Source organism: Prionailurus viverrinus, chromosome B2, assembly GCF_022837055.1.
Source record: "Prionailurus viverrinus isolate Anna chromosome B2, UM_Priviv_1.0, whole genome shotgun sequence".
Lineage (NCBI taxonomy): Eukaryota > Metazoa > Chordata > Mammalia > Carnivora > Felidae > Prionailurus > Prionailurus viverrinus.
In genome coordinates this window covers 132,091,414-132,097,874 of record NC_062565.1, presented here as the reverse complement: position 1 = coordinate 132,097,874, position 6,461 = coordinate 132,091,414, and the positions used below count along the sequence as shown (strand labels likewise).

The 6,461-nt window shown below is 41.4% G+C and overlaps 1 protein-coding gene across 3 annotated transcripts in view; it reads left to right on the top strand.

The window, feature by feature from the left end:
- The first annotated feature begins 4,963 nt into the window (after window positions 1-4,963).
- The window catches only part of SHPRH (SNF2 histone linker PHD RING helicase), a 94,346-nt gene continuing 92,848 nt past the window's right edge, over window positions 4,964-6,461 (top strand). For 2 of the 3 annotated variants that reach the window (XM_047858412.1, XM_047858414.1), the window contains exon 1: window positions 4,964-5,154. The gene's annotated coding sequence lies outside the window, so the exon portion shown is untranslated. Of the gene's footprint in view, window positions 5,155-5,212; window positions 5,365-6,461 lie in introns of those variants that run through there. The other variant, XM_047858413.1, reaches the window with a different exon arrangement.

Here is a 6,461-nt window from a genome sequence, read left to right as displayed (position 1 = left end):
CAAATATTTTTCCCAAGCTATGGCCTGTCTTCTAATTCTCTAGATATGTTATTTTGCAGAGCAGGTTTTAATTTTAATGAAGTCTGGCTTATCAACTATTTATTTCATGTACGTGCCTTTGGTGTAGAATCTAAAAAGTCATCATCATATCCAGCGTTATCTAGGTTTTCTCCTGTTATCTTCTAGGGGTTTATACTTTTGTATTTTACATTTAAGTCTATGATTCATAGAGAGTTAATTTTTATAAAAGTAATTTTGGTATTTCTTTTTTGGTTTTTTTCAATTTTCTTTTTTTTAATATTTATTTTTGAGAGAGAGAGAGAGAGAGAGAGAGAGACAGAGTATGAGCGGGGAAGGGACAGAGAGAGGAACATAGAATCTGAAGCAGGCTCCAGGCTCTGAGCTGTTAGCACAGAGCCCGACGCAGGGCTCAAACTCCCAGCCCAGAGACTGTGACCTGAGCAGAAGTCGGACGCTTAACCAACTTAGCCACCCCGGCACCCTGACTTTGGTGTTTCTAAGGTATAAAATGGGTTTCTGGGGTTCAACTCCCAGTTTATAACATCATGGCTAAAGGAAGTAAGGGTTTGATTTATGTGAGCTTGCTTTTTAATCATCCAGAAATCAATTAGGTCATATGTTGGAGTTTATCTACTCAAGTGGTTCCTAAATATCTCTCTTTATTTAATTAGTTTCACTAGAATTATATGAGATAGTTGGATGGATTGGTTTGTTGTTTAAAAATTAATTCTCAGGAGCAAACAGTCAACACAGGAGCAAACAGCTAACAGTTACAGCATGTGGATATGATTGATCATTATATACTATTACCGTGTAGTATTTAAGGTTTTAATTATGTAAATTTCTTTAAGGGCTCAAAGAATACATAAAAAATTCAACAGAGTTTAAAGGAGGTGAAACTCAGATCTATTTTCGACATTACCTCAAGAACTGACCTAAACAATACACCAGTGGTAAGGTCTGAGCATGGTGCTACCCTTCTGGTGGATGGAAGCTTTGGAAAGACTCTATTCTCTGTTAAGTATCATTTTATGCTACTATGACCAAGGTTGAGATTTTAGATTCATTCTGAAAGTGTCTCATAACTATTTTTGTACTTTACAATGACACCTAATAGTAACCCTTGAAATATTCAAAAGACATTTATTTGTATTTTTCCAAAACTGCATAATAAATATTACTTGTCATAAGCATCAGTAGAATCATCTACAATATTCCTGTTGCTTAATGCCTAGAGGCCATATTGAAAAAAATCAATTGGAAAAGAATATTAGAACAAAAGTAACAGTTGGGAATGGAGAGTGGAAAGGGCCATGAAAGGGATCAATGGTACTGATTATGTCATCCTCATTGAGAAACACTGAATATAATCTCACATCTTTCCTTACCCAACAGACTCCGCTTCAGCCTTGCTTTTACTGCTCCTTGCTTTTACTTAATTTATAAGCATTGCTTTATTGACAACAAAGACAAACAGAAAGAAATGATGAATTACCTTCTCCTTAAGTCACAAGTTCATGTCCAGTGCAGCTTTTTGTGTACAGTCTACAAATTTTGTTTTACAAATTATGAGAGGCAGAAGGGACACAGCTTGAGTTTTCATTTTTCAGGTTGAGTTTTCAGCAGGGGAGACAGGACAAACTTTGCAGTTTGAAATAAATCCAACCTGCAAATCATCGTGGGAAAATTAAATTGAAAGTTAATAATTAGACTTATCCACAGCCAGCCCGAGGAAAAGCTGTGAGGTTCTACACATGAAGATTTGTGTTCAGGTCACACACCGCCTGCCCTTCAACATATCCTGTTCACACTACAGCAAAGCATGCATAATCCCTCTGATACCAGTTTTTGTTTGTTTGACCTGGCATCACTCCCTTGGTCACAGCTGATCACCCCTGCCAGAGCCAATTTTGCAAGACTGTGTTTCTTTCACTCTCTGTTAAAACTACACAAATTTTTAACAATGGCCTTCGGCCCTTGCAATTCACTCTGGAATAGTTACTTTGACCCTACTACTTTCATTTGGTCAGGAGGAGAAAAAGTAGTCTGAAGACAGGCTGGTAGTGGAGGAAATGGCAAAAAAGAGTCATCTTTGGCAAGCCTCAGTCATACTGAGTGGCCTTTATCTTCACTTCCAGAGAGCAGGCAATGGTAAGTAGAATAAGGAATAAAGTTCTCAAGCAATTTTATTAGTGATCTATTAAGGAGAAACAGTCCTGGACCCGAATGATCCTTATTGTTGATATACATAGCCCTGTGTCAGCAAATGATTACAAACTTTTTGCCTTCATTTTTTGCAGGCCAACCCAGGAAGTCTGGTGATAATTGCTTATTTTTATCTGATAGCCAAATACATGACTTAGTAATAAGAGGCAACGGCCTACACAGAATAGTCAAGGGAGCTCTATATCCTCTTGTCTCTCAGAGCTAAACAGTGGCAAATCACCAAATTTCTCTGACTCTCAGATTCCTCTTCTGTAAAATGAGAATTTTAAATATTTTAAATTTTAAATTAATTTTAAATATTTCAAAATTCATGAAATTTTAAGTATTTCATAGAAAAACGAACATGAAAGAGCTTTGCAAAATAGAAAGTTCTACTCATAAATCATCAGTTACCTTGTTTCTACCCAGAAAGGGAGGTAAATTTGTTTTAACCCATCTATTCTCTCTCCACCAGTCTTCCTCCTTAAGAGCAACTTATTCAGGGGCTCCTGGGTGGCCCAGTCAGTTAAGCATCCAAATTCAGTTCAGGTCATGATCTCAAGATTGGAGTTCCAGCCCTGCATAAGGCTCTCAGCTGTCAGCACAGAGCCTGCTTCAGATCCTCTCTCTCCCTCTCTCTCTCTCTCTCTCTCTCTCTCTCTGCATCTCCCCTGCTTGTGCTTTCCCTCTCAAAAATAAATAAATGCTCGCTCTCTCTCCAAAAATAAATTAGCATTTTATTTTTTTAAAAAGGGGGAGGGGCATCTGGGTGGCTCAGTTGGTTGAGCATCCAACTTTGGCTCAGGTCATGATCTCACCTTTGTAAGTTGGAGCCCTACTTGGGGCTCTCTCCTATCAGCACAGAGCCAGCTTTGGATCCTCTGTCTCCCTCTCTCTCTGTACCTCCCCCACTTGTGCTTTCCCTCTCAAAAATAAACATTTTTTTTAAAAAAGAACATCAATTTCCAAAAAGATGACTTTAATTAAGGATATGGCTATAATAAAGCTACTGTCCCCGAAAGGAACTTGATGTATAGCTTTGGTCTAGTGAGACCACACGGGAAGCAAATGGTCTGACTGCCATCACATTTATAGTTTTAAGAAGAAGTAGTTGAACTCTACAAACACTGGGTAGTTCATTTATTGGTTTGTATCTGGGTTATACTTGTGAAGTGGCATTAGATCATTAGTATCTAAAAGGTGGATGAACTCAGTTTTGTAAGGGGCAAAAAGGTGTTTCACAGCTGGGAACTTCCAGATACCTAAATGCAAAAATGAACCATGTTTTCTAAAATTAGCTCTGGTGATTCTGATATTGCAACACATTACTCCATAGAGAACATTTTTCAAAGAATATACAGGACACTCTGCAAATATAGGATTGAATATACCATTGGAATATTCAATAGGAAGAATTTTGTTTAACTGTAACTACTGATAGTGCATAGATTCCATCTCTATAGTTAAAATTGAATTTCTGCACACTTACAACTGAATCTCTGTAGTTTAATATTTGTACAGGCTAACAATAATTATGTCTGTAGAGATTCATTACCCCAATTAAGGTGAACAAAGATGAAATGGTGCTGTGTTTATTTTCACATGTTTCTGCCTGGCACCAGTTGGACTTAGCCAAAGTATGAGCTTAATTCTCTGCTCCAATGGTAAGAAGTGACATAAAAATACCAAAGATGACCTTTTACAGCTCAATATACATTTAAACATGAGTTTCAGCTTGCACGTCCAAAAGAAAGGGCCCATCTTTTTGTATTTAGTAAAATGATCGGTTCTCCAAAGAAGTCTGCTTGCCAGTACAAACGCTCCAGCATTTGTACTCCTTTTTCAACTTGCCTCATGAAGCCTGGGAGAATGTAACTGATTTCTACCTAATTTTACCGGGTTTACTTTATGTAAATGGCTTCTTTCAGGCTTAGAAGTCTGTGATGAAGTTCTGTATTGTGTAGGATACGACCACTCTGAACTGTCTGCAACCACAACAGATGTTTTCTTAGACAAGCACTTACTTCTGTGCTTCTGACCACACAGGCCGAGACTGCCCTTTTTGAGCATTATGCTGAATCCTCATTAGGTACTCACTAGTCATTGAGTGCCTGATGTTTCCTGACGGTCATGTTACAAGCTCTTGGCCCTGAAGCCTCTCAGAGTTATTCCAAAGTTAACTAAACGTACGCCTTCACTCATGAGAAAGAGGCTACCTCTCGGAGAGAAAAAGAAAAAAAAAAAGAAAAAAAAAAAACTAAGATATTGGAAGGCCTGCTTCAGTACAATACATGTAGTTTTTCTCTCCTCTTAAACTATTTACTCACTTTTCCTGAGAAGCCTTTTAAAATAACTTTTCTGACAGAGATAAGGTTCATCCATACCTAGATAGCAGCTGCTTTCTAGAAGCAATAGCAAAGGTGCATTTGCAGAACTCTCTTCTGCCTTTTTGTTAAATCCACCAATCACTCCCATCACTAGCTTCAAGCGGAGTACCGCCCCTTCAGCGGGGAGCCCCGCCCACATCTAATACCTGCTTAGAGCCTCGCCTCCTCCTTAGAGGTTCCAGCCAATCCTGTACTCCTAATAGCTTGGGGCAAAGATATCGCGAGATCCCAACGTATCCTCTGCGAGACTTTAACCGTGTGGACTTGCGCAGAAGCGACGTATGAAGCTATTGCTGGAGAAAAGGGGCGGGGCGCTCCGACGTGCGCGTTCACTTTGACCCTACGCTCCAGCGCGCACCCGGTAGCTGGGCGCTCTGGTTTCTGGGCCCCCCGGGAACCCCAACACAAACCAGCGTAAAGCGCGCGTGCCTATCTCAGACGGGTGTTCGGTGGGTGGTGAATGCTTGCCCGGGACTTGTGGGGGGCTTTAGTGGAGCCCCGAGCCTTGGTGCAGAGAGTCTCAAGAGGCTTGGAGAACCAGGTAGGCTCTTGGGTGGTGGGGGGTCAGGGGTCAGAGGTTGGGGACGGAAGACGTCTCCAAACGAAGACGGAGGTCCCTGGGAGAGACGAAGTGGTTGTCTGGAGTCTAGGAAGCTAAAGGGCTGAGAGAGAACCGCAGCGCGAGTCTCCCCGACCCTTTCCCATCCCAGACTTGGGGGCCTCTGGACCGCCACGGCCCCCCCGGGAGAAGGTAGGGCCGTGGGAAAGGAGGCTGTGCTTCTCCCCGGGGGCTGGGGCCAGCGGTGTTTTTAGATCGAGCGCCCGAGGGGCTGTCGCGCTCCTCGGCCTCGCGGTAGCTTGTTTGCCGGGCCTGCTGGGAGCGATCTGGCGCTGACAGCCCAGCTTTGATTCCTTGAACCGCTTTTGAGTTTTGGAGGAAAACGGAGTAGGTATCGCCATTCCTAACACAAACGCCCCTGGAGGCTGCAACTGGGCAGCTGACTACCTAGCTTCTAGGTGCGCGGGGTTGTAATGTGGTAAACGGGAGGCGAGGCTTCTAAGTTAGTCTGAAAGTTCTCAGCTACCTTTAGAGTCAGATTAATTACATTCGCACTCACGACCACCCTTGTACGTTGTACATTTTGGCTCCGTGGTCGCTGCTAGGTTTATGAACAGAGATTTGTTATCTGATGATTGACTGTCATTGTCAGATATACAGTGTTTTAAAATAATGGCATTAATCTCGTGACTTTTTTCTAAGTGACTGGACATTAGCCAGGAGTTAGAAATCCTAGATGTTGGTTTATGATCAGAAACCATGCTGGAAGCTGAGTACTATTGAGCATTAGCGAGATAAGTGTGCCTGTACTGGATAACCTGCTCTTTCTAGAGCTTCCCAGGTCGAGTTAACCAATAAGCTAACAGTGGAGAATAAAATAGTTTACTTTTTAAAGATGCTATTGTGTATATGTCCTCTTTTTGCCCAAGCCTAAAAGAACTGCACTTGTAGAATTATTAAAACAAATCTTTTATTAAGAGTTCAGCCTACAAAGATTTGTGGGAACAGAATGTGCTGGTGAAAAAGCTTCTTACCGGGGCATTTTTTAAGTTTATGTGACATATATTTTGGGGTTCGGTAGATTAAAATACTCTCATCTTGTTGGAGTTATAACTACAGAAGGATCGTGGTAATGCTAGATCATTAAGAGCTTTTCACTAATCAGCAATGATTGGGCTTTGCTTACGTAAGGCTTACCTTGGGCAGCAGGGTGACAGATGTATACTTTTTGCTCCTAATAGCCTAAACCTGGGTCTACCACGGATTTGTCATAATTTAGGATTTGTAGG